Source organism: Megalobrama amblycephala, linkage group LG2 (genome assembly GCF_018812025.1).
Source record: "Megalobrama amblycephala isolate DHTTF-2021 linkage group LG2, ASM1881202v1, whole genome shotgun sequence".
Lineage (NCBI taxonomy): Eukaryota > Metazoa > Chordata > Actinopteri > Cypriniformes > Xenocyprididae > Megalobrama > Megalobrama amblycephala.
Genome location: NC_063045.1, coordinates 31,210,912 through 31,223,152, shown reverse-complemented (window position 1 = coordinate 31,223,152; position 12,241 = coordinate 31,210,912).

Below are 12,241 nucleotides of genomic sequence, written 5' to 3'. Positions count from 1 at the left end.
TGTTTACAACTTCTTTTTATCTCCTAATTAGAAGCATCACAATCAAATTGTCATTTTACACAGGGACGGACATTTAGAAGTTTACTTTAAAGTGCAAAGTGTGTGAATAAAGCTCACACTTGATTTACATTTTTACAACACTGTTGTAAAGTGGTGTCTCTGTAAATCAGCACCGCTATTTTACTATATAGCAAGTCAGAAGTAGTCTGTCTTGGTACTTAAATTGGTACCAAATCAGTACAAATATTTTATAAATGATACAATGATACAAGTCTTTCTGCAGGACAGTATATATATATATTAACAAAATATATATCACAAGCTGTTAAAAGAGCAGTTGGCCACATCCAAAAAAATTAATGGATCTCCATGGGCCTCTGCTGGATATATGTGGTCATTACACTATAGGAATTGTAATTCTACCCCAGCACCTAGATCAATTTCCAGAAACAACTCATCAAAATATTTAATTTTGATCAACTTTAAAAAAAATTCTTTTCATAAAATGTAATATTTCATAAGCAACTAATAGTGTAGCGGAGTAATTTTGTGGTAGGTAAAAAGTACCATAATAGCCCCAAAAACAGCATAAACCTGTAATTGAGAAGTCAATAAAAAATGTAAAATTTCTGTTTTTAAAATTGCATTTTTTATACAATTGCTCTGAAAACGTTTGGAGTCAAAATGACCCCAAAGACCCTAAGTGTCTTCTGTGACAGTAAGGCCCGCCTTCATTGATTTGATTGGCCATCTCAGTCATTTTGAAATTGACGAGTGCTGTTTGACAGCTGAACAACAGCTAACAACCGCTGAAAACAGATAACACAGGCTCATCCACAGCAGGGCCTGGCGCTCCCTCTGGCAGCGGCAGGTCGCAGCGCCACTTCCGGTGGCATCGGCAGCTGCCACGGATTTCTTCTGGCAGCTGCCAGTGTTGGTGGCAGCTGCCGCGGATTCTTCTGGCAGCTGCCTGGATTCGTGGCAGCTGCAGCGGATTCTTCTGGCAGCTGCCACGGTCTTTCTCGGAGTTTGTCGCTGTTTGAGATGTTCTCAGTGGCGTGCGGTGGTATTTTAAAATTATGATGCAAAGTTCCCACAATTGTATTATTATTATTATACATTTTTATGTATCAGCACGCCAGAGTTTGTGCCAGCAGTCACGATCGTTTGTCGCCGTTTCTGGCTGCAAACTACACTTTTTTTTTCTTCTTTTTTTTTAATAAAAGATATTATGATGCATATTACATACCAGCAAGTAAATGGGACCAGAATATGATCCCAATAAACTAAATTGCATAATCATTTTCCCATAAAAGAACACACATAAGGAGTGCTCAGCTGCCAATAGTAGCCTACTATGCTCGCGCGCAACACACACAAACATTTTTATTTAATGTAACGCTTTAGTTAATAACTAGTTGCTTGTATATTTACATAACCTCAAAGCCGCAAGGATCATAATTTAAGATTACATTTCTGATGTTTGTGTGTTGTACGGCTTCTGCCATCAGTCGTTGCCCGCCATCAGTCAAGGCAAGGGAGGCAGAGTCTCCTTAGAAACAAAACAGGCTGAGAAAATAATCGATTTAAAAAACTCAAGTATTAAAAAATGTGACATTAAAAATTTAAGTCACTATAGTTTTAATAAAGTAACTTTGTCCAACAGCGACACCCGCTGGTAAAGTTAAAAAGAACAGTACATATTTGTATTTTTTCGGCCTTTTGTTATTAATCTGGAATAAATGTAAAAATACATAAAAACACTAACACTTAACAAATACTTATTGGTTTTGATAAACAGAATATTACATAGTGTAAAAATACATAATATAACTGTATTTGGCCTTTTATAGCCTATGTAATGTTTATTTAACCAGGAAAAAGTGACAACAGTAAGGGTACAGGGACGTGAATTAAAATAATATATATAAATATATATATATATATATATATATATATATATATATATATATATATATATATATATATATATATATATATATATATATATAGGAACAGTTTTTAATCAGAGAATGGCATCAAGTCAGTTAAACTCCTGGAGTATTGAGCTGGTCATTTAGCAGAGGGGGTTGTTAATCAGTTTCAGCTGCTTTGGTCCCACAAAACAATGAGATGACCCCAAAACAGGAATGGTTTTACAGGTGGAGGCCACTGACATTTTTTTCCCTATTCATCTTTTCTGACTGTTTTTCACTAGTTTTTGTCAGGGTCAGTGTCTCTACTGGTAGCATGAGGTGATACCTGGACCCTACAGAGGTTTAACAGGCAGTCCAGCTCCTCCAGGATTGTGCCAGCTCCTCTCAAGAGCATGGAGGAGATTCCACGAGTAAGGCAGTTAGAGAGCTGGACAGGGGCATGGAAGGTCCTTAATCCATCAGCAGGACCAGTATCTGCTCCTTTGTGCAAGGAGGAACAGGATGAGCACTGCCAGAGCCCTACAAAACGACCTCCAGCAGGCCACTGGTGTGAATGTCTGAAGTCTGTTTCTGACCAAACAATCAGAAACAGACTTCATGAGGGTGGCTTGAGAGGTCTGACGTCCTCTAGTGGGCCCTGAGCTCAGAATTGTCAGGTCCACAACTGGTGCCCTGTGGTTTTCACAGATGAGAGCAGGTTCACCCTGAGCACATGTGACAGACGTGAAAGGGTCTGGAGAAGCCGTGGAGAACGTTATGCTGCCTGTAATATAGTTCAGCATGACCGGTATGGTGGTGGGTTAGTGATGGTCTGGGGAGGCATATCCATGGAAGGACGCACAGACCTCTACAGGCTAATGGCACCCTGACTGCCATTAGGTACCAGGATGAAATCCTTGGACCCACTGTCAGACCATACGCTGGTGCAGTGGGTCCTGGGTTCCTCCTGGTGCACGACATTGCCCGGCCTCATGTGGCGAGAGTATGCAGGCAGTTTCTAGAGGATGAAGGAATTGATACCATTGATACCCCCACGCTCACCTGACCTAAATCCAGTAGAACACCTCTGGGACATTATGTTTGGGTCCGTCCGACACCATCAGGTTCCACCTCAAACTGTCCAGGAGCTCAGCGATGCCCTGGTCCAGATCTGGGAGGAAATACCCCAGGACACCATCCGTCATCTAATTACAAGCATGCTCCGATGTTGTCAGGCATGCATACAAGCACGGGGGGCCATACAAACTACCGAGTACCATTTTGAGTTGCTGCAATGAAATTTCAGCAAAATGGACAAGCCTGCCACATAATTTTTTCACTTTGATTTCTAGGGTGTCTTTGAATTCAGTGCTCTGTAGGTTGATAATTTTCATTTCCATCAAACGATGTGGCATCCTTTAGTTCCTAACACATTACCCATTCCATGTCAGTATAGAGATCCAGCATGATATTTTTCCCCATTGAGATCTGATGTGTTTTAAAAGTGTTCCTTTAATGTTTTTGAGCAGTGTGTGTGTGTGTGTGTATATATATATATATATATATATATATATATATATATATATATATATATATATATATATATATATATATATATATATATTATGTCTATACATATATATACATATATGTTGTATACATATATATTATCTATACATATATACATATATGTTGTATATATATATATATATATATATATATATATATATATATATATATATATATATATATATATATACGAACTCTGGCAACTGATACATAAATATGTATAATAATAATAATAATAATAAAAAATAATACACCTGTGGGATATTATTAGTTTAAAATACCACCGCACGCCACTGAGAACAGACTGCGGTCAAGCCAGCCGCCATCCAGAAATGAGCGGTCAATCTAGCCGCCCCTATAGACAAATCCGGCGAAACACGGAAGTAAAGCAGCGCCGCCATTACTGCGTGCCTTGCTGCTAAGGAAGTAGCAGAAGTAGCGTGTTGGTCCCGTAGGCTGTAGCAGATGTTAGCTATATAGTTTTTTTAGTACGTATGCTGTCCAGTGATGCCGGGCAGAGCGTGTTGTGTGGTTGGTTGTTTTAACAACAGCACAAAACTACAGGCCTGGAATAAAACCGTTTGTGTAATCCACGAAGCTTTGTTGCACATTGACTGCCCATGTTTACGGCCATATGGATTGCACAGAGTTCCTGGTCGAGCGGAGGACCAAGATGTGCGTCAAAAGTGGATGAAACACATAACCGAGATGGCTCATCGCATGCCAGATGATTAATAAAATAATCTTGAATACCTGTAAGAACATGTATTTTATTGCTACAACTGGTCGTGGCTAAGGCCATCCTTAAAAATATTTTGGTTTGCCGTAACAGCCAAAAAAATAAAAAATGGTCGGTAGGTCGTAAAAAATGTCAAACATTTTGTTTGTGATTGTCAAAACATTTTAGTAACTAAACTGAATTTTATTAGGTTTAGTGCAATGTTTACATGGTAGGCTACAATTTCTGGTAAGCTACACTTTTTTATTATTTTTATTCAATTATTATTATTTAATTATTATTGTGATTTGATTTAATATTGACTCATTTGGATAAATATTAGCTAGGCTACACAAGGTAGGCATTCATTTTTCTCAAGAAAAAAAACTCACCTAACTTAATGCTGTAAACATACAGAGAGCCCTATCAGCTGGCAGTATTATTTAAAAATAACAATTTAAATATAATGCATTTTTATTATAATAACAACTTTATATAATGATATAAGTAAAAATATAATAAAGATGTAATACAGTACACATATCAGCCAAAACAGGTTCTGTGTGAGGGGCTGCTAGCTGACAGCGTTCGGTCATTTCTGAGAGATTTACCTCAGACAAAGGTAAGTGTGAATCATAGACTGTAAAAAAATATGGACGTAGCGTCCGTGACGTCACCCATAGAGTTCTGAACAGCAGTTTTGACGCCTAAATGAGGCCGCGGCCATCTTAGCTGCGCGTCACAGCACGTCACTCCCGGATAACTGAAAATGGGCAAAGAGGCGGGGAGGTGGTTTGAGCTGATATGACTGGTTGCTGAAACCACGCCTGCCTAGCTCGACGCTACCATGTTAGCAGCAAATGAGCTATGTATCTATCTAAGATACGATCTAAAATATTAATGAAGATAAGTTTTATCATCAGAACGTTCTAAAGGTTTACTGTCAATCTACGGTGTTTTTTAAGATATAGATGCTCCAACACCAGTATTGTCGGTTGTGCAAATAACAACATGGAAAATCAAATGGGACTTCATACCTTTATAATGAAATAGAGATCGCGAGATGAATCCAATCCGTGGCACTTGGGTAAAATATGAGTGTCCATTGCAAAACAAAAAAACATGTCACATTTCTTCTGAATGATCTGCTCTCTGTCATCGTTCTTCAAGAAAGGATGCAATCTGAGCAGCGATCGTATCTAACAAACAAATGAGCCTGTGTCCAAAGTATATTTTTTTCAAAATAGTGCAGCAGTTTTAGTTATAATATCCAAGCAGTGCTGTCGGATTTTGATATCCTCCCGCCATTGTCATTGCAGTAAATCTCACAACCAAAACTTTCAGCCAATGCCACGATCCAACAACATGTGTTCTGTTTCTTCCGCATGCATGCACATCTACACAGACACACATCAGTCTCGAATATTATGCAGCAAGCCATATTTTATAATTGTATAAAATAATCGAACACAAATACGGCTGAGATGCCAAATTCAGCGGCAGCTGAGGTAACATGACGGCTCACAGACAGCAGCGCAATATACCTGTCACTCAAGTGACCACGCCCTTAATTATGCAGAACTTTAAGGCTTAATATAATTTAAACGGATAAGTTATAAAAAAATTCACCCCCCTCAGAGTTGTCATGAAGGGCAAAAATAGCAGTATAGACCAAAACCACAATTTGAACCAACTTGTAAACATGTTTTTTTTCTGCTATAAACTTGGCCAATTTAACATGGGACTCTATGAGATTCTGCTCTCTTTTGGAGCCTGTCCCTAGCGGCCAGTCGATGAATCGCAGTTTAAGTTACTTCCGTATTGGCTTCACGAGAGAAAGGGGGGAGGTTGCCGCTTGGTGTGAATACATAAATCCATTTTGAAAAACATGTTTACAAGAACATAACATTATACGTCGTTTGATGTTGTAATATTTTTTAATCTGTATTTCTAGCATGTCACATTTACAAGCACCAAAACGGTATTTATTGTTTGAATTTCGTAATAAAATTGACAGAATCTGAGAGCTGAGATTTTTTTCTATCATAAGTAACCTGTTCTGTCTAGTCTGTCGGTCTCTGTGTCCTCTTTACTTCGCGATTTTTCTGTGCGTGAGAAAATGGATGTGTGGCGTGAGAGCGTGTGAAAAGCGTCAATTGCGTGTGTCTCACATTTTATTGCATTTGTATTAGCTGTTTGAAGAGTAAAAAAAAATTAATTGGGTCGGTCCTAAATTGACAGGGTCGGTCGGGTTATGGCAAACAAGAATATTTTTAAGGATGGCCTAATAATTATTTGAAACTGTGAAGCTTGTGAACATATTAGCAACACAGCTAGTAATGACAGCGTTCGGTTTTATTGTTGTCATCACTTCTTAATTACATTACATTACATTTTTACATTATTACATTATGTTGTCAATAAATTACCTTTATCGGTAAGTTTTGGCCACTGCCTGACATCATCTACCCATGTTCCCTTTCACCAGACATTTTCTTTAATGAGCAGGATGCGCTTTAATAATTGAAATGTCATTAGAGGGCACCGGCAAGTGTCACACCGTCACACTTCGCAGGCACGCAGTAATGGCAGCAGGCAAGATGGCGGCGCCCATAGAGTTCGTGGCGGATTTGTGTATATTTCGCGGTCCGCGCATACACTTGCTATTACGGTAAGACTGTCTGTGAACGAACTGAAGGTGATTTCACATTCATTCATTTATTCAGTCAGTCAATCTGTATGAATGAATAAAAATAACTAAAAAAAATATTTCACAGCTCAATTTCACCTGAAAGTAGGCTACACCGATAGTACACTGATAGTACACCTCAAAGCCTGACATTGTGTGCTACTGAATTCCAAAACTAAAGCCCTCCAATACTCATACGCTGTTTTATAGATACAAACAGCAGCAACATCGTGAAACTCCTAGAAAGACCGTGGCAGCTGCCTGAAGAAATCCGCAGAGTTGGTGGCAGCTGCCACGGATTTTTTCTGGCAGCTGCCAGAGTTGGTGGCAGCTTCCACGACCGCAGTAAAGATAGTTTGCGGTTTGATATTCAGATTTCTTTTGGCTATAAATACGCAGTGCGCTGTCATAGACATGCAAATAATACCGAATATCGTTCTCCATGATTTGTGAATTAAGGTGACGCTGTCCTTTGGGCCGAAATCAGTTTTTTTTTTCGTAGCGACTCTTAATTTTATAATGGCTATATCTCCAAATGTTGGACACTTAGAGGAATGAAACTGGTGTCATCTTCACCAGCTTGATCTGTGAATTTTTTCACAGCAAAGCTCTTGTCCGTAAACCCCTTGGTAAGTCCGCCAGTAAGGAATGTGAAATAAAGGCGTTCTTCATGTTTAACGTCTATTACCAATGAACACGCAGACTGCTGGAATAAAATAACATTGTTTTAGGTCGAGCTCGATTTGTGAAAACTTTCACAATAGCATTTTATCTCGTGGTCGTGTTTCTCTTTGCTCTGCCCCCCGTTTTTTGTATAATATGATATATATATATATATATATATATATATATATATATAAATGACCTTGTACAGATAATGTACATCACTATTCTGATCTGTGAAAACTTTCACAGTTGAGTTTTGGGCAGCTGACCCTTCCCTGGGTCATGTACATCACTTTTCTGGTCTGTGAAAACTTTCACAGTTCAGTATGGGTCAGCTGACCCTTCCCTGGGTCACTAACATCACTATTCTGATCTGTGAAAACTTTCACAGTTGAGTTTTGGGCAGCTGACCCTTCCCTGGGTCATGTACATAACTTTTCTGGTCTGTGAAAACTTTCACAGTTCAGTATGGGTCAGCTGACCCTTCCCTGGGTCACTAACATCGCTATTCTGATCTGTGAAAACTTTCACAGTTCAGTACGGGTCAGCTGACCCATCCCAGGGTCACTAGCATCACTTTTCTGATCTGTGAAAACTTTCACAGTTCAGTACGGGTCAGCTGACCCTTCCCTGGGTCATGTACATCACTATTCTGATCTGTGAAAACTTTCACAGTTCAGTACGGGTCAGCTGACCCATCCCTGGGTCACTAGCATCACTTTTCTGATCTGTGAAAACTTTCACAGTACAGTACGGGTCAGCTGACCCATACTGAACTGTGAAAATTTTCACAGATCAGAAAAGTGATGCTAGTGACCCTGGGATGGGTCAGCTGACCCGTACTGAACTGTGAAAGTTTTCACAGATCAGAAAAGTGATGCTAGTGACCCAGGGATGGGTCAGCTGACCCGTACTGAACTGTGAAAGTTTTCACAGATCAGAATAGCGATGTACATGGCCCAGGGAAGGGTCAGCTGACCAGTACTGAACTGTGAAAGTTTTCACAGATCAGAAAAGTGATGCTAGTGACCCTTGGATGGGTCAGCTGACCCGTACTGAACTGTGAAAGTTTTCACAGATCAGAATAGTGATGTACATGGCCCAGGGAAGGGTCAGCTGACCCGTACTGAACTGTGAAAGTTTTCACAGATCAGAAAAGTGATGCTAGTGACCCTGGGATGGGTCAGCTGACCCGTACTGAACTGTGAAAGTTTTCACAGATCAGAAAAGTGATTCTAGTGACCCTTGGATGGGTCAGCTGACCCGTACTGAACTGAGAAAGTTTTCACAGATCAGAAAAGCGATGCTAGTGACCTAGGGATGGGTCAGCTGACCCGTACTGAACTGTGAAAATTTTCACAGATCAGAAAAGCGATGCTAGTGACCCTGGGATGGGTCAGCTGACCAGTACTGAACTGTGAAAGTTTTCACAGATCAGAAAAGTGATGCTAGTGACCCAGGGATGGGTCAGCTGACCCGTACTGAACTGTGAAAGTTTTCACAGATCAGAAAAGTGATGCTAGTGACCCTTGGATGGGTCAGCTGACCCGTACTGAACTGTGAAAGTTTTCACAGATCAGAATAGTGATGTACATGGCCCAGGGAAGGGTCAGCTGACCCGTACTGAACTGTGAAAGTTTTCACAGATCAGAAAAGTGATGCTAGTGACCCTTGGATGGGTCAGCTGACCCGTACTGAACTGTGAAAGTTTTCACAGATCAGAATAGTGATGTACATGGCCCAGGGAAGGGTCAGCTGACCCGTACTGAACTGTGAAAGTTTTCACAGATCAGAAAAGTGATGCTAGTGACCCTGGGATGGGTCAGCTGACCCGTACTGAACTGTGAAAGTTTTCACAGATGAGAATAGTGATGTACATTATCTGTACAAGGTCATTTATATAATATATATATATATATATATATATATATATATATATATATATATATATATATATATTTATTTATCATATTATACAAAAAACGGGGGGCAGAGCAAAGAGAAACACGACCACGAGATAAAATGCTATTGTGAAAGTTTTCACAAATCGAGCTCGACCTAAAACAGTGTTATTTTATTCCAGCAGTCTGCTTGTTCATTGGTAATAGACGTTAAACATGAAGAACGCTTTAATTTCACATTCCTTACTGGCGGACTTACCAAGGGGTTTACGGACAAGAGCTTTGCTGTGAAAAAATTCACAGATCAAGCTGGTGAAGATGACACCAGTTTCATTCCTCTAAGTGTCCAACATTTGGAGCTATAGCCATTATAAAATTAAGAGTCGCTACGAAAAAACCCTGATTTCGGCCCAAAGGACAGCGTCACCTTAATTCACAAATCATGGAGAACGATATTCGGTATTATTTGCATGTCTATGACAGCGCACTGCGTATTTATAGCCAAAAGAAATCTGAATATCAAACCGCAAACTATCTTTACTGCGGTGCTGCACCGGATTTCTTCAGGCAGCTGCCACGGATTTTTTCTGGTAGCTGCCAGAGTTGGTGGCAGCTGCCAGAAGAAATCCGTGGCAGCTGCCGATGCCACCGGAAGTGGCGCTGCGACCTGCCGCTGCCAGGATATGCGCTTGCTCTCTCTCCTCATCCAGGTTACTTAAGTCAGCAGCGCTATATGCTTACTAGGAAAGGGTTTTCTTTGTTGAAGTTTTGCATTTGGTGAGATAATAAAATATTAAAACTCAGTCAAATCAATATTTTGTGTACAGTTATTTAATTATGTCATTTAGTGGACCCTCTCTTGTTTCATACAAACGCAGTCTTCTCTTAAACACCCAAACAAATTACATATGCAAGTATCCTTTTCAAAGGATTGTAAAGTTTCCCTCAAAAAAACAAAAAACAGCTTCTTTTTGGCTCACACATCTCCAGAGGGTGACATCTTCACACTTTCAAAGATCACTGTTCACAAGATCATGCAAGTTTTCCACTTTCTGGGAAATTCTGATTTGAAGATGATACTGAACTAAAAGACCCTTAAGTTTGTGCCAGGCTTCGGCCTAGGGCTGCACGATTTATCGCATGATACGAAAAATAACATTGAACTTAAACGCGATTATCGATTAAACAAGTTTCTTAGTGCGATTATGAAACTGCAAAGGCTGTGATTTTTTTTTTAAATTTTTTTATGTGAAGCTTGTCATTGAAGTATGGCTCCAAATGCTAATCCATCTGAAAGCACTGCGAGTTTGAATCACTTATAATGTACATTTGAAAAAGCAATATACGTCAAACATCTTTCCAGACATGAGAAGCATTTGTTAGCATTTATATCCAACAAAAGACAACATTTAATAACATGTTTTTACTCCAAACTCACTTAATAACAACAGTTGAGCATCCTTCGGTGAGATGATGTGGCTTCTTACACAGAATAACCGTGTGTTCACACCGCCGCTGGCGAGACCATCAAAATTCGCCTTGGCTGCCCTGCCAACAATGCGGGAGGGTCAAAGTAAATGACAAGTTGCTCATTACCATAAAGTTGACCCGACTTCAACTCTCCTCGACGCTCTCACCGTCCAAGACGCACCGGAGCTCGCCGCCGGCTCACGTTGAAAATTAATGACTTCCTGTCACTTTGATGCTCTCACCGGCGGCAGTGTGAACGCACGGTAAGGCAGTCGTGAGTTTATTAGTCATGTTTAATCAATCAAATAGTTTCAATCAATCTTCTGTTTATTCAGCTACAGCGATATGACGCGTGTTATCTTCTTCTGCAGCAGGGCATATTTAGAGTTTCTGCGCAAGAGCACCCTCTGGCATTCAGATGGAGAAGCATTTACTACTGATCACAGAGCCATACAGCTCTGTGAAGCTGCGCATAAAATAATCACAGCCTTTGCCAGATCGCGTACAGTTTAATCACAATAAATTGTGCAGCCCTACTTCGGCCTTGTCTTTCCATTCACCAAAGATCCTCTGACTCCAACTAGATCTCTCTCGTCAAGACAACATCAGCAGATCAACTGGAGCCTCAACAAATTGCATCAGGACAGTTTAATTCAAATGGTGCCAGGTAAACTTTGTGAATGGCAGGACAGACAGCACTTTTCACCAAGTTCTCCGCATCTCCAATAGTGTAAAGGAAAGTGCCACTCGCATATAATCTCAGGGCAATGCACACAGTTTGTGCTGTTGTTAAAGACCGACTCAGACGAGTCGAACATTTAATATGTGCTTCCAACATAGTTGTTGGTGCCAGACGGCCTGGTCAGAGTAGAGTCCTGCACGCAGGCGGGTGACCCGCCAAATTTTATGTAACAGGTGGAATAATATTTACGTGTTGGGTGCGTTGCGGACGCGCGGTAGGCACAGGTAGACTGCGGGTCCAATAGCCAAGACTATTCAAACTCAATTCGGTGCATTTGATAGCTGCTTTCAAATGGTCCTGTGCTTATTTGTGTTCACTCACTGTCTGAAGACCATTAAAGGCTTCTAATTCCAGCAGGATTTGCAGCGCTGAGCATTATAGCTAGCCAATCGCGCTGCATCTGATTGAAAAAGCTATAGTGAATACTAAAGGGAGCGCGCTTTGCTCGCTTTATGTATTTAATATAGGCTATTTACATTTTGAATAAAATTTTTAGAATATTTTTCACGTTTCTACAAAGAGGACCAGCGGCCAGGTAAACACTGCTTAGTTTTAGAAGAGATAACCACG